A 24016-nucleotide genomic window follows, 5' to 3' on the forward strand; every position below is an offset into this window, starting at 1 on the left:
TTATATTGTGTTGTAAACCATTTTAGGTCATGTTTCTGTCACAAAGAAATAGGATTCTGTACTGAAGCTGTTGTCCTATAGTCACGAACTTTGCTGAAGGGAGACACTCAAATCTCTCAGCTCCTCCCCTTCACTAATGGAGAATAGCTCCCTCTTCAGTTTTTCAAGTTTCAAGTTTATTTGGTCTTGATATACCACTTTTAAATACAAAGTGGTTTACAATTATACAGAGATTTAAAAAAATATTTAAAAAATATAAAAATGGTAGGAGACAGACTTACATAAGGGAAAGTGAGTAGGATACATTACATGAACCCCCCCCCCAAAAAAAAAAAAAAAAAAACAACAACAACAAAACTGAGAAGGTGAATTCTGCTCTGCTCTGCTTTCTTTTTATTATTTTTGGTTATTGGTTCTTTTTTCTCACATGGCTTCGGTGCTCTTGGGCTTACTTTGCTGGGTAAAGGTTGCAGACCCTCAAGGGTAGGCTGCTGCTTGCAGGCCAGTCTCTTCAAGTACCTGTGGAGTTAGCCTGCTTTGTGTTCCATCGAGGGCTCGGTGTCTGTTCTCCTAGGAGCTTGTTTACCTGTTGATTTATAAGAGGCTTGGACACAGGCTATGGGGGCCCCTGTGTAACAACCCTCTTGGTATCAGGGAGCCAGCTGTAGATTTTCTCACTCTGATGTGCACATAGATTTTCGATGTTTGGAGTTCTTGGTCCAACTGGACGGCTTTCTTCCTTACCTGTCCTTCCCCCCCCCTCCACCCCAGTCAGGTGCAGCTTTTCTCTACTCCCTCACAGGGCTACCCTGCAGTTCAGACACGTTTCCCCCTTCCCTCTACCCATGATTCCAGCATCTCTTCCACCAGTTCCCCACAGGAGCTGCCCCAGGGCCTCCATCTTTCCTGCAGGAGGCGTCACAGAGATAACGGAGGCCCCGGGGAAATTCTTTCAATCGCTGCAGTGTCCCTGCCAGTGGCAATTGAGGCATGGACCACAGGGAGCAAGAGAAAGAGGAAAGCTGATGGCAGTCCAGGAAAGTATATGAATGAAAGTTGGGGAGATTGTGGGATGCGGAAGAGAGACTTCAAGAGTTGGCTTGTAGTGGATGCCTGAATGACTGACAATGGCACCGACATATCCGAGGATTGGAGGTGCCGTGGTGGGGGGGATGGGGAGGGAGAAGGAATAGCTCTGCCAACATGATTTTTAGTAACAATCCACACGTCACACATGAGTGAGTACCTAGGAAAAGGCAGCATCTTACATACTGCAATGAGCAGTACAACATCAATACACCCATTGTAAAACTAAACAAGCCAGACTAGTACAGATCAATGCTGTAGTCAATCCTAACAAAAAAACCATGTCTTTCGAACACACAGAACACAGAAAACACCTTCGCCTAGTATGGAATATGTAATCACAAACTAACCCCTCCGTCTTTTACAAAACTGTAGTGTGGATTTTAGCCATGGTGGTAACAGCTCTGACACTCATAGAATTCTGGGCATCAGAGCTGCTACCACCACGGCTGGCGCTAAAAAATGCTCCACAGTTTTATAAAAGGGGGGATAAAATAGAAATACATAGACAAAAGTTAAATTGAACCAGCAAGAAGCTGGATTCTGCATACAATGCTCCACAAAAACAGTGACACATGTCTCCTAAAGCAATAAATAAATATAATATTTTTTCTAACTTTGTCTTCTGTGGTTTCTGCTTTCCTCATCTTCTTATAACTCTCTTCCATCCACTGTTTGCCATCTCTCTTCCCCTATATGGCATCTCTCCTTCTATGCCCCTTCCAGAAACTGTATGCCTCCCCCTTCCATCTCTCCTTTTACCCCCATTGGTCTGGCATCTCTCTCCTCTCCTTCCCTCTCCCACACCTCTCCTCTGCAATCCCTTTCCCTTTTTCCCTCATTTTCCTTTTCAATTTATTTTCTGCATCTGTCTAGATTACGTTCTTACTACCCTCTCATCAATATCCTTTTTTACTGTCTACCTAAAGCTTGCCACTTCTTTCCCTCACCCCTCCAGTGTTTCCCTAACTCAATCTTTTTCTCCCCATCATGTGCCCTCCTTTTATTTATCCCCTCCTTCCATCATGTACCCTCTTTCTCCAACCCTTCCATCTAGTACCTTCTCCTCTCTCTGTCCACTTCCATCCAGCGTCTGCTACCCTCTTTCTCTCCTCCCATTTCCTTCCTGCATATGCTCCCCTATCTCTCCCATCTGCACTTCCATCCAGCATAGGCTCCCCACTATCATCCAATGTCTGCCCTTTCTCTCTCCATCCACCCCTCTTCAATCAGCATCTGCCTCCTTTCTTTCCCTCCAATATCCTTCCCCCTTATGTCTCTCCCCTTTCTCTGTACATCAATTCCATCAGCACCACCCTTCCATACTGCCCTGCCCCTTTCTTTCCCTCCACCACTCTTCCATTCCAGCAGTCCTGCTCCTTTCTCTCCCTTCATGCAGCAAGGTCCCGCGTTGACTGTAGCTGCCGGCTGCCAGTCCACCCCACTCCGATGTACTTGCTCTGGAGCGGACTCGGCAGCCGCATGCTGGAAGGTCCCGCGATGACTCGTCTGATGCCTCTGCTCCAGAAGAAGTAAGTTACGTCGGAAGGGGTGGACCCGGCAGATGCAGGGAGTTGCGGCAATGTCCCGCAATGACTGCGTCTGCTGGGTCCACCCCCTCCGATGTAACTTACTTCTTCCGGAGCAGAGCCAGCAGACGAGTCATCGCGGGACCTTACTGCACCTCAGCGCGGCTGCCGACTCTGCTGCAGAGAAAGTAAGTCAGAGGTAACGTGACCATTTATTTTTTCATCAAAAGGGGACATATATTAATTGACTGTGTATCCTTTCTTTCATTTCTTTCTTTCTGCACTCAGGCCCAACAATTGTCCCTTTCTATTCCCTCCCTCCCTCCTTCCTTCCCATGTCCTTAGTGCTCCCAGTGGCTCCTTCCCGTGTCCATAGTGCCCCCAGTGCCTCCGTCCAGTGTCCAGTGCCCCCAGTGCCTCCTTCCCGTGTCCATAGTGCCCCCAGTGCCTCCGTCCTGTGTCCATAGTGCCCCCAGTGCCTCCGTCCTGTGTCCAAATTGCCCCCAGTGCCTCCCAGATTTTGTCCACCCCCAAAGCCAGCCAGCTTGCCTGCCTACATCCTTCCCTACCTGCCGTGGAAAAAAAAAAAGCCTCTCTCCTTCCTTTCCCCCAGTCTGCGCCGCTGCAGTCTTACCTCCCCGCTGCTGCTGCTAATCACCGACAAGAAGTCTTCTTTCCGACGTCAATTCTGATGTCGGAGAGGATGTTCTGGGCCAGCCAGGCAGTGATTGGCTGGCCCAGAACATCCTCTCCAATGTCAGAATTGACGTCGGAAAGAAGACTTCTTGTTGGCGATTAGCAGCAGCAGGGAGGTAAGACTAATGTGACCATTTATTTTTTTCATCAAAATGGGACATCTATTAGTATTCAGTTCCGCCCTAGCCCCACCCCCAGCCCCGCCCCCAATTTCTTCCATTCATTTTCATGTACATACAATATCTTATTAATTCATAATGGTAAACATAAAATATATTAAAAAACCACAAAAATGGTTGATTAGTTTCCTTATATATTTTGTTGTTCCTTGTAGGGAATTTACATTTGCATTTTTTGTGTTCATTCATGAATGTTTGTTACTAAGGTATTGTAATGAATAATCCAATAAATAAAGATTAAAAAACAAAAACCACAAAGCACACGGTACGCAGAGAAAATGTTAATTATCATTTACGAGTTTAGGGATTTTTCAAAGATGTCAAACAGATTACTTTAAAATATGCAATGTCACCTCAGTAACTATAGAAAAATAGACACATATAGTGCAAAATATAGACAGCAGATATAAATTCTCAAAACAGACACATTTTGATCACTAAATTGAAAATAAAATCATTTTTCCTACCTTTGTTGTCTGGTGATTTCATGAGTCTCTTGGTTGTACTTCCTTCTTCTGACTGTGCATCCAATCTTTCTTCCCTTCTTTCTTTTGCATCCAACATTTCTTTCACAATCCAGCCCCTTCTCCTTTGGGTCCAGGTCTCTCTCTCTTTTCCCTCTATTACCCTCCCCAGATCCAGTGTCAGTTCTCCTTTGTACCGTTGTTCCTGGTCTCCCTCTCTCTCCCTCCCTCTCTGTCTGAACCTCCCATAGTCCTGCATCTTCCTCCTGTCTTTCCCCTTTCATCCAGGCCTTTCTCTCTGTAGTCTTTCTAATCTGCTTACAACCCCCCCTCCCTTTCTCTCCTTCTTTCCTTCCTCCCTCCCAGCAGATTTTAGCATATTTTCTCCTTTTCCCCCCACAGATCCAGTATCTGTCTCCTTCCTCTTTTCCTCCTCCTAGGTCTGGTAACTTGTCTCCTCCCCTTTCCCCCCTGCTCTGGCATCTCTCTCTCCGTTCCGTTCCTCCCGTTCTTCCCTGGTCTTCCTTCTCAATTTATTTTCTGTCTCTGTCTAAATTATTTTTTATTATTCAGTCCTCAATTTCCCTCTTTCACTGTGTCTACCTATAGCTTGCCACCTCTTTCCCTCACCTCTTCCAGTACCTAACTCTATCCTCATCCCTCAATCCAGCATGTGCCCTTTTTTCTTTCTCCTCCCCACTTCCTTCCAGTGTCTGCTCTCCCTCTCCCCCACACTTCTATTCAGTTTCTGTCCCTCTCTCTACCCCTTCCATCTACTGTTCACCTTCTGTCTCGTTCCTTCCAGTCACTGCCCTCTCTGCCCTTTCCATCCAATGTCTGCCTTCTCTCTCTTCCATATAACATCTTCCTTCTTTCTATGCTCCTTTCATAACTATCTATCCTGTGCCCCTTCTCTCCTTTGTACATGATTGATTTCAGCTCTGCCACCTCTCCATTTTTACTCTCTGTTACCACCCCATCTCCTATGCTCTGGCATCTCTCTCTTCTCCTTTCTTTCCTTCGCACCCCACAGTCTGGTATCTTCCCTTCCCTGATTCTCTGGCATCTCTCTCCTTTCCTTTTCTTCCATCTTTCCCTCTCCCTCTATGCTCTGACATCTCCCCTTCCTTTTCCCTTAGGCTGGCATACCTTCCTCCTTCCCTCCAAGCCCTGGCATCTCCTTTCATTCCCTCCCTCATCTTCCTTCTCCCTCCAGCTGGGTACAGCAACACTCTCCCCTGCAGCTCTGGACTTCCCCACACCTGCTCCCCCAAAATTGCCATGCTTCGGTTCCTCTTCTTCCTTCCTCCCTCCCCCTGTGGGGCTCTGCGGCACCATCAGCTCTTACTCCCTCTAACACCAGCCCTGCAGCTCCGGACTTCCCAACACCTGCTTCCTGCAACAGCGCCTTCCTGTTCCTGCCTAGGTGGGCGGCGGCTGCAGGTAGAGTTCCGGGGCAGGCCGAGGTTAGAAGTCTCCTCTGATGGATACAGCGCCGCGGCTGCCATAACATTTAAAATAATAGCGATCCGGGGGGGGGGGGGGGGGGGAGCAGGTGTGGGGAAGTCCGGAGCTGCAGGGCCGGCATTAGAGGCAGTGAGAACCGGACAGCTAAGCGTCCAACGTTGCCTTCAAAACTGGGCCGGCTGTGCACCCCCCCTTGGTACGCCACTAGATGATACTATCTTTCCTTTTGATAGACTTCAGCAATTTTAATGGGGCAATCTCCTCTAGACTATTTTCCAGTGCTTCGTCCCAGAGTCTCACCTGTTCTGTGAGGTCTGGGATTATTTGTTTTACTTCTCTGAGGTGTGTTTCCATTCTGTTTTTGAATTTGGTGCTATCAATTAAATTCTCTATTTTTGGTCTCATTCTGGATGTTTTTAATTGATTCCTACCTTCTGGTTGTCTAATCCCAAAGCTTATTAAGTGGTGGTCTGTCCATAGCACTTTCATAGATGTGGGGTTACAGTCCCTTAAATCTTCCTCCCTGCCAAACAGTACATCTAAAGCATGGTCAATGGAGGCGTTAGCGACTAGTGCGGCAGGCAGTTGAATACACGGTATTCCGCGCATTAACTGCCTACCGCACCTTGATAAAAGGAGCCCTAAGTGTAGATCTTGGCCTTCCATTAGTTGTAAAGTCTGTTGAGCTTTTTGGCATGCTGAATTGTCTATAATAATAATAATAGCAGTTTATATACTGCAGGACCGTGAAGTTCTATGCGGTTTACAATGATTAAAAAAGAATGCTACAATTGAGTAGAACTTACATAGTTGGAGATTAGTGACTAACAGTATATGAGAGCAGTTGTTGTGGAAGAGATTGTGTGGATCAGCTACCTAGGTAATTCAAGAACAAATATGTTTTAGGTGTTTCCTAAATTCACTATAGTTATTTGTATGCCTAAGTCATTTTTCCAGGTCTTTGCCCCATGATGCTGCTTGATAAGAGAGGAGATGTTGATGGTGTCTTTTAAATTTACATCCTCTAACCGGTGGGGAGACGAACTTCAGGTGTGAGCTTCTCTTATGTTTGTTGGTTGAGAAGAAGAGGTCAGTTATATATTTATGGGCTAAATCGTATAGTGCCTTAAAGCAGAAACATCCCAGCTTAAAACTTTGCACGTGCCCTATTGGCAACCAGTGCAGGAGTCGTAAATTAAATTCACCACAGACCCAGAAAGAGGAGAATTTTAAGTTAACTTTTACAATGAGGTTCATAATGTTATGCCAACCTCTGTATCCAGGTCGGGAATTACATATAACATCATTATCCCCATTGTGTTTGAGCTTCCTACTCTGAAAAGTAAGCAATCTGCTCCTATTGGCTGGATCGTTTTCATTTGCCTGAATCCCAGGTTAGATTTGTATATTATAGCTACAACCCAAATCCTCTAATTATTCTTCATGCTTCGACCCCTAACCCGTTATTGTAGTTCCTTCCTATTTCATCTCGTGTAAACTGTGCCGAGCTCTACGAAGGTGGAGAAGATGTGGTATACAAACCTAAGGATTAGATTAGAACCCCTCTTCTCTTACCTATCTATTCTGGAACATAACGTGATGGGCATGCTTCACTTATAACAACCACACTATTATCTAAAAGCCAGGATTTCGTTATCAATATAAAAATCCAATTTATGTTCTTCAATTAAGTCCACAATCAGAGTTCCCTTCTTGGTCATGGATCTTGTGTTGGAGTAGGCCTCCTTTCCATGGTGCATTTTGATTATTAATTTTTTTAACAGAGTATTTAGATTGTCTAGTTTTCCTTTTTTGAGTAAATCTATGTCTCCACCTCTCTCCCTGTTGAAGTTGGTCTCCTTGAAACCATTCTAGCACTCTATCTATGTTTGGACACGTTGACCTAGAGCACCATACTCCATTTACTCTGTGTCTTTATCATAGGAATGCTTTGTGTGTAATTTAAAATTAAAATATTAAAGAAGAAGAATTAAATAGAATTAAATAGAAGAAGAATTAAATAGAATCTACTATTTAATAAAATCTACTATTAAATAGAATCTAAATAAATCTAAATAAATAGAATCTACTATTAAACAAAATCTACTATTCTAGTAGATTTTATACTAAATTAGTTGGGTTGAATGGTTAAAGAACCAACCATTCAACCCAACTAATTTAGTATAAAATCTACTAGAATAGTATACATACAATCCATTCAGCCATTAAGTCAAAATTTTCTAGTATACTGCTAGTAGTTTGACATAGTATGCTAGCAGTAAGCAGTAAGTAAGTAGCATACAGTCGAAGAGATAGTATCAGTAAGGTTGTGCTCTAGTTATAGTGTAATTGTGAAGCAATCCAGAAGGAAGTTCATAGTGAGTCGTTACCTTAACTTCTTCTATAGCTCTTTGCTGCACTCAGTAGTCTTGGCTGATTAATAATAATAATAATAATAACTTTATTTTTCTATTCCGCCATAGTCAAACTGACTTCTAGGCGGTTCACATAGAAAGAAGGCTGGACAATCAGCAATATAGTAGCAATATTTAGCTGCTATCTCAATAGATTATATGGATATGCTTAAATCAGCTTTATTGCTGTCCTAAATAATCCAGATAGTTATCTGCATAGCAGTGTTGAAAATTGCTGCTATCTGGATACCTTCGGTCTCTGGCTTAGCTCTGCCTTGTACCACCTTAACACTATCTGGATAGCGTTATAGCAGTCTGCCAAGATCTTCACTAGCATTATCCAGATAGTGCTGTTGAATATCTTACATAATAGCTGCTACTTGCTAAAATGTTGAGAATAGTAGCCTGGCTATATTTTATTATGATGTTGTATTTTTTTTATTCTTTGTGCATTTGTTTTATGATGTAAATTGCCTTGGGTTGTTTTTAGTGGATGTGATTCACAAAATCAGATGAATAAATAAATGCACCAATTTCCTCTTTCTTTTCTCCTTTGCTAATTACAGTTTAACAAATGAGTCAAGCAGGTGAAAACATCTGCAGTGTATATGGAGTGGGTGGTGATAATGGGGATCAGAAAAAGAAAAAGGCAGAAAAATAAAAATGTATCTAATTATTTAAGTCAACAAAGGAAATAATAAGACAGATCTGTCGCATTTCATTGGTGAGAACATAATGTGGACCAGCACTAAGGAGAGTAATTAAGTTATGGTAAGAATTGAGCTTTTACTGTTCTTTAATTTACCATGGGCATGACTAACTTCTAGAAGAATAACTCTGTTTGCGATCAGCTTCGCAAGCAGTATTATTTTTCAAACCCAGGAGCCACAGGTCACAAAGAAGTATTTTCCCCATTCTTTATGACCCTCTTTGCTACCACACCCCCCAAATGGAACCCTCAATTAAGGTTCTCATTCCCAGTTGGTTCCCCCATGACAGATCCTCCCTTAAATTCTTCTTTCCTCACCCAACTCTCTACCTAGCTCCCACAGGTCTTCCTGGCAAATCCCTGGGGATGTACTTGGGTTGGAGCAGGGGTCCCTGTCTCTCCTGCTCCTTCTAGTTCCATGTTCAGAATGGTGCTGTAGACTCCTAGTGGTAGTCTTGTGGTACTGTCATTAGGGAGTAAGGCAGATTCAAGGACAGAGTTTGGGCAGGGTGCATACTGTTGCATGTAGATTTTAAAATCTCATAATCTATACCTGCTCTTTGGTAATATAAATGCAAACGTTTACACCAACTCTATGGCTGGTCTTAGTGTTCACACTTTCAATATAAGCTACATTATGGCCACATAGGGCAAATATTCTTAAAGAAAGTAGTAGGTGCCTACATTTCTTTGTAAAATCAGCCTCAAATAAGCACTATTCTAGCACCTAAATGTAGGCATCCACATATAGATTTACCTTCCATATGTAATAAAGCCAATTGAAAAAGCCAATAGTATATGCTTGGTTGTACATATCAGTAGGGTTAGCCAGCAGGGTTTTCAGGATCACTGGTATTTGAATATGCATGCGAGAGTCACATTCAATGGATCTTCAATTTGTATTTGAAAATTTATCTCATACATATTCATTGTGGTAGCCCTGAAAAATCAATTTAGTCAACGAGCCAGAGCCCCAAAATTTGAAGATACAAAGGGGTGCTGAAAAGTTCTCAGCCCAACCAAGAAGAGAATGACATAGATATAGTCCAATCAGTGATTTCATACTTCAAGTTTAGCAAGCTTAGTATTTCTTATACAAGCTGTGACTCCTACACATTCACTAGGCATTTTTTTTTATACCCAAGTAGGTATCTTTCCAAAAAGCATACTTTGAATTTGCCCCCTGAGATGGTACTGAAAAGTTGTCTGTCTTATGGACTAATTGGCTAGGTGTGCATGTAGTAGAGGATTGAGGCTCTGGATAGATAAATCAGCAGGAAAAAGGAGGCAATATTTCATTAGAGCACCTTAACATAATTTAGTACTTAAGAACATAAGAATTGCTGCTGCTGGGTCAGACCAGTGGTCCATCATGGCGGTCCTTAGGTCAAAGACCAGTGCCCTAACTGAGACTAGTCTTACCTGCGTACGTTCTGGTTCAGCAGGAACTTGTCTGACTTTGTCTTGAATCCCTAGAGGGTGTTTTCCCCTATAACAGCCTCTGGAAGAGCGTTCCTTATATTTGTACGGAATCTATCCCCTTATAACTTTAGAAAGTGCCCTCTCATTCTTTCTACCTTGGAGAGGGTGATCAACCTGTCTTTATCTACTAAGTCTATTCCCTTTATTATTTTGAATGTTTCGATCATGTCCCCTCTCAGTCTCCTCTTTTCAAGGGAGAAGAGGCCCAGTTTCTCTAATCTCTCACTGTACGGCAACTCCTCAAGCCCCTTAACCATTTTGATCACTCTTCTCTCGACCCTTTCGAGTACTACTATGTACTTCTTCATGTACGGCGACCAGTGCTGGACGCAGTATTCCAGGTGAGGGCGTACCATGGCCCGGTACAGCGGCATGATAACCTTCTTCGGTCTGTTTGTGATCCCCTTCTTAATCATTCCTAGCATTCTGTTTGCCCTTTTCGCCGCCGCCGCACATTGCGCAGAGGCTTCATTGACTTGTCGACCAGTACTCCCAGTCTCTTTCCTGGGGGGGTCGCTCCAAGTACTGCACCGGACATCCTGTATAAGATTTTTGTTACCGACATGCATCACATTACACTTATCCACGTTAAACCTCATTTGCCATATCGTGGCCCATTTCTCGAGCGTGTTTATGTCACGTTGCAGGTCTTTGCAATCCTCCTGTGTCTTCACTATTCTGAATAACTTCGTATCATCTGCAAATTTAATCACCTCACTCGTCGTACCAATTTCCAGGTTGTTTATAAATATATTGAAGAGCACAGGTCCAAGCACCAAACCCTGCGGCACTCCACTCGTGACACTTTTCCAGTCCGAGTATTGTCCATTTACACCCACTCTCTGTTTCCTATCTGCCAGCCAGTTTTTAATCCATGTGAGTATTTCACCCTCGATTCCATGGCTCACAATTTTTAAAGTAGTTGTTCATGTGGAACCTTGTCGAATGCTTTCTGAAAATCCAGATATATAATGTCGACCGGGCCACCCTTATCTATCTGCCTGTTTACTCCTTCAAAGAAGTGCAGTAAATTTGTCAAGCAAGATCTTGCTTTGCTGAAGCCATGCTGGCTGGTCCTCATCAGATTATGTTCGTCAAGGTGATCAATGTTGCTGTCCTTTATCAGCGCCTCTTTCCCAGTACCGAGGTCAGACTCACTGGTCTGTAGTTTCCTGGATCTCCCTTCGAACCTTTATTGAAGATCAGCGTAACATTCCCCACTTTCCAGTCTTCCGGAATCCTTCCTGATTTGATTGACAGATTGGCTATTAGTTGAAACAGTTCAGCTATAGCCCCTTTCAATTCCTTGATTACCCTTGGATGGATGCCACGGGTCCCAGGGATTTATCATTTTTAAACCTATCAATCTGCCTGTATACCTCTTCTAGATTGACCGTCAACCCTGTCAGTTTCCTGTCTTCTGGGCGGGTAAGCAGAGGGAAGAGATAGAGACCTGGAGCCAAAAGGGGGGGGAGGGGGTTGTGAAAGAAATATTGGATGCACAGTTAGAAGGAAGTCCAACCAGAAACTAATTAAATCACCAGACAACAAAGGTAGGAAAAATTATTTTATTTTCAATTTAGTGATCGAAATGTGTCAGTTTTGAGAATTATATCTGCTGTATGTATTGTGTGTAAATAAAAAATGAAAGGAAAAAAATTGCATTACCATTAGTAAAGGGGGCAGGATCTGGGGTACAACTTGGGTGGGTTTAGGGTGAAGCTTGGGAGGTCTGTGGTTGGGGGTACTTAGCTTGAAGTAGTTGAGAAACACTGCTGTAGGCAATCAGCTACCGCCAGTGCCTCTCCTCTCCTGCCCTCTTCTCTGCTGGCACCCCCTACTGGCATCTCAGGGCCCGTCTGGAAGGCCTCTGTTCATGTGCGGATGTCATCATGATGATGTCATGCATGCGCGTGATGTCATCACGGCAATGTCCACGCACTTCCGGGTGCCTCAAGCCGTGGCCACTATCTGCAGCCCTCACTACATTTTCCGACTTCATTTCGGCCCGAATCATTTTTGAGTTGTACAGGCCTGATCTATGCATTAATTAATGTAAAGTCAAGTAACACAAATTTAATTTTCTTTTATATGTATTAAAATTTTATTAACACAGATGTGTGAAATAAACCAAACAAAATGTAAAGGTGAGGGAAAAATTATGAAAATGACTCCATAAACCAGTGTCTCTCAAACTTTTTTAGTTTCGGCACACTAATGTTTTCACAACTAAACGGAGAAAATGTTTTTCACAGCCCATCATAACTGAAATTATAAAATTGCAATACCAACAAAAAAGTAAATTTGAGAGTTATTTATTTAAAATTCTTTATGTATGGGTAATTGTAACAACGGTGAAACTAAAGGAGATAGAATAGAATTGCTAATCATTGCGATGGATGTGCTTGTTTTTTGAGTGCATATTAACTCAAAATGTGGCTCGATAGTCGACAAGCAAACACGCATTTCATCATCCACTATCTGCAGTTGTTCTCTTTTTTTCCGATTTAATTTCTGTCAGAGTTGAAAATCCAAGTTCGCAAAGATAAGAAGATTCAAACAGTAACAAAGCCTTGATTGCTTTGTTGCTTAAGTAAGGATAACTAATGCATAAAAAAATAATAAGCTAAAATTAGCGGCTGTATCCTTACGCACACAGACAATCATAATATTGTCATACTCTTGCGTACACAATGTACATGTCATCTATTCTAGTGTATACTTATGAAGGGAATTTTTCTTATGAAGGGTATTTTAAAAATAAAGTAAAATTCTGGAATCTATCGTGGCACACCCAGAAATCTCTTTGGGGCACACCACTGTGACGTGGCATACAGTTTGAGACACTGCTGTAAACCTTCCTATAATACTGCCTTTTATGATTCACTACCAAGACTTTCCCTCTCCATTGATTATTATGTACAGTTCTGAAATCATACCTTCATATGTTTTGTGACTGAAAATAGTTAGGAGAAGAGGCATTAAAACGTTACAGGGCTTGCAGCACAAATTCCAGAAAGAAAGACTTAAGACACTTAAAAAGAACTCACTGGAAGAAAGAAGTGAAAGACAAAGATGTTATTCAAACATGCAAATTTTTCAAAGACTTAAATTACAGGAAGATTAACCCCCCCCCCCCTCTTCTACAAAGCCACATGGCAACAGCCCTGAAGCCCTTTAAATCTCTATGTGCTTTGGGGCCGTTACTGCGCGGCAGCCGCTAGCGTGGCTTTGTAGAAAAGGGGGGTAAATTTTCCATAGAAATGGAATTTTAAGGACAGTGGTAATGACATACAGTTAGAGAGATGACAATTCATATGAAATATGAAAAATACTTAATTACTAAGAGAGTGGTAGATGTCTGGAATAAACTACAACACAAGGTAGTGCAAAGAAGTACTGTGACAGACTTCTAGCATGCATAGGACAGAGTAGTAGAAAGATTTGGCTGGGCCGTGCTGCACAATATTTGTGAACCAGCAGGCTTTTGAAGCAGCTACCCTGTTTCCCTGAAAATAAGACAGTGTCATTAATTTTGGGTCCAAAAAACACATTAGGGCTTATTTTTGAGGGATGTCTTATTTTTTTTTTCATGTACAACAATCATCTCTCCCTTCCTCTCCTCCACCCCAATTCTTCCTCTTTCCTTTCTCCCTCCCCCATGTGCATCATATTTCCTCCCCTCTCACCCATCCCCTTGTGCAGCATCTTTCTATCCCTCTCTCTTATCCCCCTGTGCAGCAGAACCCCACCAACCCTCCCACTGTGAGACTGACATACCTCTGCTCCGAGGCCTCCAAAAACAGCAGTGACAGTAACACTCTGAAGGGGCTGCTTTTCAGTCTTCCCCACCGGGGCCGGGCCTTCCCTTCCCTCCGCAGCATATTTCCCTCCCATCCCCCTGTGCAGCAGAACCCCACTGACCCTCCCACCATGAGACTGACATACCTCCGTTCCGAGGCCTCCAAAAACAGTAGTGGCGACAGCGCTCTGAATGGGCTGCTTCAGGGCCTTCCCCACTTCCCTCTACTGCATCACTGATGATCTCAATCAAACATCAAACCAATCCTTTTTTATTTATCAAGGAAAACGCTTAGAAAGTTCTGTAATACCATTCATCTCAGTCAGACTTAATCAGACTCAATCCGATTTAATCAATTTCTTATTTTCCAAGAGCAATCAGAAGCGGCACTAAAGTACACAAAGTACTACAACTTATAGAGTTTCTCACCACTACGCTTCCTCATTGGCTCATCTATATATTTTTCATAGTTTCTTATATTTCTTATCTAAGCATAATATTTTCTTTGTTTAGATTAATTATTAAATTGAAACTTATCTGAAAAACTCTGCCGTGGCATATAACCTAATGTATACCCGTAGGTATTAGATTGTACTGCTGCCGACATGCATGTCACTGCTTCAGGGCGCGGTATTCTACAAACAAAAAGAGAAACAGTTACTGAAACTCTTTCTGATGAATCATTATTATACCTTACAAAAACATTTACAACTTACTTTGATATCACTAAGTTTTACGTGGCAGGTACAAATGCCTACTTCAGCAAAAGCCGTCTAAAGGGAGCTCCTACCCACTCCACGCCATAAAAGAGGTGAAGCTAACTGATTGGCTACACAAAAAGGCTACACTAGATGAACTGCAATGTAATTTACAGATTTCAGGTCAGGGACATCCAGTCCAGTTCTGTATTAAACCCTTGAAAGGTTCTAATGATTGCAACTCAAAATCCATCTTTGTTCCTTATAATTTAGCAAGGATTCTATATCACCACCCTGCCACCCGACAACAATCTCCTCCAATACTATCCACTTAAACTCCATAGGGATCTGATTTTTTAAAATCTTGATTTATGCTCCGTTAGCCAAGTCTTGATCATTCTAGTGGATCTCCCTATATATAATTTATCACACAGACAAATTATAGCATAAATCACTCTGTTCGATAATGTGATGTGGCAGAGGAAAAGCCCCAGCGAAGAAGGCCATGAAGCAGCCCTTTCAGAGTGCTGCCGCCGCTGCTGCTGCTTTAGGAAGCCTCGAAGTGGAGATAAGAACATAAGAATTGCCTCTGTTGGGTCAGACCAGTGGTCCATTGTGCTCATTAGTCCACTCATATGACGGCCCTTAGGTCAAAGACCAGTGCCCTATTTGAGTCTAGCTTTACCTGCATACGTTCTGGTTCAGCAGGAACTTGTCTAACCTTGTCTTGAATCTCTGGAGGGTGCTTTCCCCTATAACAGCCTCCAGAAGAGCGTTCCAGATTTCTACCACTCTCTGGGTGAAGAAGAACTTCCTTACGTTTGTACGGAATTTATCCCCTTTTAACTTTAGAGAGTGCCCTCTCGTTCTCTCCACTTTGGAAAGGGTGAACAATCTCTCTTTCTCTACTAGGTCTATTCCCTTCATTATCATGAATGTTTCGATCATGTCCCCTTTCAGTCTCCTCTTTTCAAGGGAGAAGAGCCCCAGTTTCTCTAATCTCTCACTGCACAGCAACTCCTCCAGCCCCTTAACCATTTTTGTTGCTCTTCTCTGGACCCTTTTGAGTAGTACTAAGTCCTTTTTCATGTATGGCGACCAGTGTTGGATGCAGTATTCCAGGTGGGAGCGCACCATGGCCCGGTACAGCGGCATGATAACCTTCTCCGATCTGTTTGTGATCCCCTTCTTAATCATTCCTAGCATTCTGTTTGCCCTTTTCACCGCCGCTGCACATTGTGTGGACGGCTTCATTGACTTGTCTACAAGTACTCCCAAATCTTTTTTCCGGGGACTCTCTCCGAGTACCACATCGGACATCCTGTATTCATAAGAACATAAGAATTGCCGCTGCTGGGTCAGACCAGTGGTCCATCGTGCCCAGCAGTCTGCTTATGCGGCGGCAAAGACCAGTGCCCTATTTGAGTCTAGCCTTACCTGCGTACATTCTGGTTCAGCAGGAACTTGTCTAACCTTGTCTTGAATCCCTGGAGGGTGCTTTCCCCTATAACAGCCTCCAGAAGAGCGTTCCAGATTTCTACTACCTTGCACTTATCCATGTTGAACCTCATTTGCCATTTCGCGGCCTAGTACTCAAGCATATTTATTTCTCATTGTAGGTCTTTGCAATCCTTCTGTGGGGGGGGGGGGTCGCTAAATCGACAAATCCAATTTTTTCTGCAAATCGAGCAGCACTAGTGTTAGGGATGGAGTTGAGGAGTATCGGGAACATTTGGGGAGTGGGTCTTCGGGGGTGGATCTTAACAAGTGCTTATTTTGGAGGTAGGGCTTATATTAGGAGCATCTTTAAAAATCATGCTAGGGATTATTTTCGGGATAGGTTTTATTTTTGGGGAAACATGATAGTAGGCATGCCCAAATCCGAGCCGGTAGGTAGCAATATTAGGATTGCAAGGGTGGAAATATGAGGCAAAATCATCAGGGGCCCTATGAGCTAGCAGGTACTCACTGGTTCTGTGGTGGTCCTGACCCTTACAAGGTTTTCTTGTTAATAGGAAACACTGACAGGAGAAGTAAATGGGGCTTCTATAGATCTAGTGAGCTCCTTGTAACCCACAGGCTCTATGTTGATTTTTCATCCTATTTTCACCCCCTGATGATCTCTCTTCTTGGGCTGGGCATAAGCAGATGAGATGATGAAGAGCTAGAGATGTTGGGGAAAGGATTTGAACAAATGGTAAAGCACACATCTTTAGGTGGGATACCCCTACAAAAGGCATTGGAGTGAATGTTTCCCCTCTTCCCACAGAACAGGACTTTACTTACAACAGGCTGGCCTTTGGAATAGAGTGGTTACAGTATAAGAAACAATTCACCTTTCATTCCCATGGAACTATAGTAATGCAGTGGATGATGGCAGAAAAACACCAACAAATACATCCAGTCTGTCCACTTATTCAGTCTACACTGCCAAGGATAAATCACAGGTTATAGGGTGGCAACCTGTAGAGAGTCACTTCTCCCAGACAATGTACCCCACTCTCTTAGACAGAGTACAGTACAGGAGGATCATAAGCTTCTTTTTTTAAAAAAAAAATGATTTGCAATTATACACAATTAAGCAATTTCAAGATAAAGAAAAATATCTGTATATCTTCTAATAAACTAAACCCTGCATTTCTAATAATCTGTCCCATATTAAGGGGAGGAAGATGCAACACAAATTTAGGATAAACTACAAGGAAAACAATAGAAAAATAACATTCCTCAAATCATAGCTGCTAAGTAAGGGCTCCTTTTACTAAAAGGTGGTAGAGGTTTCTACCACAGGCCAGCGAGGTAAATGCTCCAATGCTCATATGAGCATCAGAGCATGTACCTCTCTGGCCCACGGTAGAAATCTCTGTTGCTGTTTATGTCTAATTATTTTTATTGGGGGAAAAAAATCACACACAAACAGATTCACATCACATTACAAACTGTTTCGCTTCTTCACAACTCTCCCCAGAACAGTAAATCCCTTTCATCCCTCCCCTCCCTATGCCTCTCATCCCTTCCCAGTCTCTAACCACGGAGATCTGTAATAATCCAAACATAATCAACAATTCAAAATTTGGCTTCTTGTCTTGTGTGGCATTGTCAACCAAAAGAGTTCCCGTACCATTTGAAACCATTGCCCCGCTTTAGATGTAATGGGCTAGATGCACTAAAGTCAGTCTATAATACCGACTGGATTGCTGTTGGCCGATTCTCTGACCGATTCTGGCCAAGTGATCGATGCACTACCAAGTTTGCATGCAAATGAGGTGTAAATCATTTGCATGCAAACCCGACAGATCAGTCTCTCAGTGAGCGATTGACACATGCGCAGAGCCCTAACAGCAGTGACAGGGGAAGCAGCCTCCTGTCACTGCTGTTAAGGCTTCTTTTTTTATAATGGCACACACGCATAATCTACCCCATTAAAAAAAAGAAAAAAGGTCCCCCTCCGCTGATGGCCCTCTCCACCCCTGCATGACTGGCACCAAGACCCCTCCCCCCATGGCAGCAAAATGGCAGGAGGGGTGAATAGGGAGGGGCCTAAGGTCTGACATCTGAGCAACCTTAGGCCCTCCCCGTGCATCACATGGGATACAGAGGGAGGAACCTAACACCCTTGTTGGCTCAGATGCCTAAGGACCCTCCCCTTTGGGAGGGGCCTTGGGCATCTGAGCCAATCAGGACCTTAGGTATAGTGCTAGGCTTGGCAGTTCTTATGACTGTGGCTGTAACCACTCGGCCACTCTTCCTTCCCAAAATGATCAAAACAGCCATCAACACTATAACACAGTAGTTTTCACTCCTAGTCCTTGAGGGACCACCAATAGGTCAGGTTTTCAGAATATCCAGGGCCGGATTTTCCTATAGCCTAACTAGGCTTCAGCCTAGGGCCTCAAGATCAAGAGGGGCCTACATTCAAATTATTAGCAAAATTAAAATTACACTATTCTAAAACAGTGAACACTAAAACACTGAACCGAAAATAAGGAGAAATTCTACGCATATGACTAATAAACAAACATAAAAATGTATTGGTTAAGATCAACGCGTTCGGCTCATTGGGTCTGTTTGTTTGTATATACTAGATTGCACCAAAGTATAGTTCATACGTTCACTGATTGCTATGGCAAATATTGACGTGCCTTATGCTACTAAGCTCTGGTTTGTTCTTGCATAAATAAAGTGCAGATTGGTGTAGATTGGAACAGACAAACAAACAGACCTATTGATATCCTGACGTTCGGTTATATTTGTGTTACTTCGATAATATGAAACACGTGTTAATGTTATTAGAAAAGATTCTTATTTTAGGATTGCGTACACGATCATTTGATTCTCGCCTTTTGAGTTCAGTAGGTTCAATTCTTTAGTGAAGTGTTTATAGTAGACTATTGAAAAATTTTTTTGTGACAATATCTTCATTTCGCGGAATTCTAAGTAAGTTCTTAACATATGTTTTAATTTGCATATTTTAAAATGTATATTACGTGCTTTATTTTATATTTTCATGATTATATCATAAATAATAAAATCCTAGAGCGCGCATGTGCTGTTGAAATATCGTGAGTCCTGGTGGCGTGAGGTGTGCTTCTGTGTCACTCCTCACGGCGCCTGTGCCAGCGACTCATCAAAATTCAGCCGGGGGTGGGGAATCCACATTGTCGCATACAGACTTGTATCAAATAATATTCAAAGAAAATATTCAAGTGGCCTTCCCCAATGTGGAATCAATCTTACGGCTGTTTCTCAGTTTAATAGTCACTAATTGTACTGGAGAAAGGTCATTTTCAAGACTTAAAAATATCAAAACTCAATTAAGAAGCACAATGACCCAGACGAGGTTGTCTTCATTGAGTATTTTGTGCATCGAAAATGAGACCTTCAGAAAAATAGATTTTGATGAACTTATAGAAGAATTCTGTGTGAAAAAGTTTAGAAAGAAATTCTTCTAATCTACTATTTCGTTTAAAATGTATACTTGGATTGAATCAGTTCTTAAATAAAATAACTATTAACATAAAATTTAATATGATGTACAATTTGATATTTTCTTTTTTGTGATCTGGATTTTGTTTGAATAAAGTTCCATTTTTGGTTTAGTTTAAGACTTAAAATTCATAATAATTCATACTTAAACTTTAAATGCGAATTATTATGAAATAAATTTATCTGAATTGAATTTGGTTTAATCTTCAATGTATTGAATATATATAATTTAATTTGATAGAAAATATGATAATTTTTATTGCGTATTTTATTTTCGTAGTCAAAGATTTTAATTATTTGAATTTTGTTTCTTTGTAAATGTTGTGTTTTATGTTTGATTAGTTATTGTTACAAGTACTATATATGGTGCTGAGAATAAATGTCCAAATAAGTGTTCTCGACTTTTTTTTATTTATTATCCGTGTCACATTTTTTATAAAGGTTAGTACCAGTAACAACATGTTTCATTTAACATTTTGATATATATCACAGCAATGATGTATTTTATTATCTCTCATGTAATTTACAAACTTAAAAATGGGAGATGAAAGGGCCTCATAAGTGGAATAGCCTAGGGCCTCTTTTCATCTAATATCCCTAATGAATAGCATGAGAGAGGTTTGCATACAATAGAAGTTGTAGGCATTCAAATCTTTCCCATGGATATTCATTAGGGATATTCTAAAACCCTGACCTGTTGATGGTCTTTGAGAACTGGGAGTGAATACCAAGGCCATAACAGCTGTTACCTAAATATACATTCCCACTGCATTTGTGGACATGCCCTTGAGATATTAGCAGGCCTATTGTAAATTGGGAGGTAGCCAGAGAAAGAGCCATTGAGACGGGAGACAAAGCAGAGTAATAATTGGGGAAGTGGGAACTCCAGCGGTTGGAAGCAGTAATGAGGTTAACAAGCTGGGAGTTCCAAATGGACATAAAATCAGAACTCAGTTAGAGAGAGGATTTGCTTTGGTATGGAAATGCTATCCTGGATTTTGGTTTATAGATCTCAGCTTCAGGAGGAATGAAACACTGACTGTAGCTATAACAACCTGATGTGAGAATGGTCCTTTTGTGGGCACTGCAGAGCCCCAATAGAAGCCATCAGAGCAACCATTTTAGGAAGAACAATGAATTTCTAAGTATGCTCTATTACATTTATAAGAAGGAGTGTTTTACAATAGATTTTGTGCAAATTATCTCTTATGTAATTCATGTTAAACAAATACAATACTTTGTTGCCTACGAACCTTAAAAGAGCTAAAGTTGACAAGGGTATTAAGGAACAATAGTTGGAATGTTGAAGAAACATTTTGTCTCTAAAGGTTGAAGCATGTATTCCAAGTGCCAAGTTTCTGTTGCCAAGCAACACTTTGCTATGAGGTAGATTATTCACTAAACAAGGAGAGCAATACATTCATCCCTAAAGAACAAATGTTACCCACTGGCACAATGTGTAAAAGGTCCAAAAGGTATAGGAATGTGCTTCATTTAAAGTTGATAGCACATCCTATTCTTTCTACAGGGAGGGTCAATCTGGTGGCTCCAGACTTGTCTTGTAGACCGTGATATACAGATCTGATGCATCTTCGCATAGGCCGCAGCCTTCAGTTGCAGGCTCTTCCAGACCTTCTCTCTCAGGGTCCAGTCTGTCTGGAGGATCGTGGCTGCTTTGCTCTTACGGCATGGCTATTGAGCACAAAGGATATTCTGATGTAGTCATTTCTATTCTTCTGAAATTTAAGAAGAAGTTGTCTGCTGTGTCTGCCTATGCTAAGGCATGGAAGACTTCCAACATTGATGCGACCAAGAAAATGTGGAGTTGTATTCTGCTCCTATTTCCATGGTGCTCGCCTTTCTTCAGGAGGGCCTTAATAAAGGGTTCACTGTGGCTTCTCTGTGAGTCCAAGTCACCAGGCTTACTTGTTTCAACACCCAGGACCATAGTCCTTCCCATGGTTTCACCCTGACGTGGCCAGATTTCTAAAGGGTGCTCTTTGCATTAAATCACCAATCAAACGGCCATTCCCTTCATGGGTCCTTAACTTGGTTTTGTCTGGCCTCACCAAGGCTCTGTTTGACCCTCTGAAAGACACTTCTCTGTTGGACCTGATGCTGAAGGCAGCGTTTTTTGTCACCGTTACCTCAGCGAGATATGTCTCGGAACTCCAGGCTCTATCTTGTAGAAAACCTTTCTTGAGGATCTCAGAGACAGGGATCTCTCTCCACATGGTTCCTTCGTTTCTACCAAAGGTAGTGTCAGCATTCCATGTTAATCAGGAAGTACGTTTGTCTGTTTTTCAGCCAACAGGTTCTAAGACACAGGACCACATTTTATGGAAATTGGATGTCCACAGAGTCCTTCTATGTTATCTGGAGGTCACTAATGTGTTTCGCCTCTCTGACCATCTTTTTGTGCTGACTCATTCTTCTAAGCGGGGCGCTGCTGCTTCCAAGGCCACCATTTTCAGGTGGATACATAAGACCATTTGGTTGACCTACATTCTTTGTGATAAACAGTCTCCTTTGTCTGTTAAGATGCATTCTACCAGAAGCATGGCCTCCTCGTGGGTCAAAGCTAAAGTGATCTCCCCGGATGACATCTGTAGGGCAGCTACTTGGTCCACTCTGTACATGTTTGCCAAATTCCACAGAGTGGATGTGGTGATGAGACAGGACTCTGCCATTGGGTCCTCAGTCTTGAGGGGGCAGCGCAGTCGGCCCACCCTAGTCTTTTGGGACTGTTTTTGTATGTCCCACTTGTCTAGAATGTCTCACCTATTGCACTGGAAAAAGAGATTATGTACTTACCTGGTAAGCTCTTTTCCAGTAGATAGGTTAAACATTCTAGACTCCCGCCCTGTCCTTCCTGCGCCTGCCTATGGTCTCAGTCTGTTTATGCTTCTCCAAGTTGATTCTTGGATGTCAGTCAGCCCTTGAGCGGGGAAAATTCTGTATATATTTTCATGTTTTATGCAAGGGTCGTCTCTGAGCTCCTTTGATCCATTTGTTGGCTGTTTGCAGTTAATGCTCTTATATTAATTCTTGAGCAAAACTGTTGTTTATGATCTTGATTGCCATGGATGTCTCTACTTCCCGTTTTGTGAGGTGGCTCTCGGTGCTTTGGTACTAACTACAGGTGGAGCTAGAAAGCACAGTGAAGTAGAGCAGTGTCACAGAAAATATCCGGAGTGGATTCCTTCTGCATATGGCACATGGCAATTGAGACATAACCCACTGGTCTAGAACAGTGATAGGCAATTCCAGTCCTCGAGAGCCGGAGCCAGGTCAGGTTTTCAGGATACCTACAATAAATATGCATGAGATAGATTTGCATTTCAAGGAAGCAGTGCATGCAAATCCATCTCATACATATTCATTGTGGATACCCTGAAAACCTGACCTGGCTCCGGCTCTCGAGGACTGGAATTGCCTATCCCTGGTCTAGAATATCTCACCTATCTACTCGAAAAGAGCTTACTAGGATAAGTACATAATCTCTTTATATACATGTGGAGGGGCATAATTGAAAGGAACGTCTAAGTCTGTTGTCGTTTAAGTTGCACATTGTCCAAAGTAAAAAACAGCTCAGGACACATTTTCAAAAAATATGTCCAAATATTTTTTGCGTTTCGAAAATCGTCTAAGTATACGTCCTGTCGAACTGATCGTCCAAGTCACTAAATCGTCCATCTTTATACCACATTTTCATCCAAGTCAAAAACACCTAGAACAAGACCTGTTGGACATGGGAGGGGTCTGCAAAGTGATGGACTGAACACCCAGACATGGCACCTAAATAGTGGGGTACCTTACAGGGCACTGCTGTGAACTTCACAAAAAAGGTGCCATGTCTTCATCTCACTACAGCTCCCTTATAGGTCATTGTGAGCCCGCCAAACCACCTCCAGAATCCCCTAGACCCACTTATCTACCATCTCAATAGCCCTTATGGCTGCAGTAGCCACTTTTATGCCAGTAAAAAAAAGATTTTTGGGGTGTATAGGGGAGTGCACATGTTTCAATATCAATGCGGTGATTACAGGGGCTTATGGGCATGGGTCCTCCTCTCCATGAGTCCCTAACCCACCCCCAAGACAGCTTAAGACGCCTCTGTGCAGCACGACTAGGCTTTCCTATGCCAGGCTGCCAGGTGATGATGTTCTGGAGGCACAATTTTCATGTTGTGATTAATATTTTTATGGGGGTGAGGGGGGGGGGGGGTCAGTGATCACTGAGGTAGTGCGTGGGGGACCTGTATTATGTGTTTGTAGTGTCACTGTAGGTGGGTTTTTGTGACTTAGACCATGTTTTAAATGGTCTAAGTCACAACATCCAAGTTCCGTCGATCCTGTGCTGTATAACTTTCGGTTATACATGCATTACGACTAAGTCTAAGCCTACCCACGTCCCGCCCAAATCCCACCCTCGACACTCCTCCTGACATGCCCCATTGAGCTATGGTCGTTCAGCGGCACTAAGAAGGCCTAGGTCGTTTATA

General features: G+C 42.5%; 1 protein-coding gene across 1 annotated transcript in view; it reads left to right on the top strand.

Moving 5' to 3' along the window:
* LOC117353985 (dynein heavy chain 5, axonemal-like) overlaps positions 1 to 24016 on the top strand; it is a 629516-nt gene that overhangs the window by 2269 nt on the left and 603231 nt on the right. The gene's annotated exons all lie outside the window — the stretch shown is intronic.

This window comes from Geotrypetes seraphini, chromosome 2 (assembly GCF_902459505.1).
Source record: "Geotrypetes seraphini chromosome 2, aGeoSer1.1, whole genome shotgun sequence".
NCBI classification, from domain to species: Eukaryota; Metazoa; Chordata; class Amphibia; order Gymnophiona; family Dermophiidae; genus Geotrypetes; species Geotrypetes seraphini.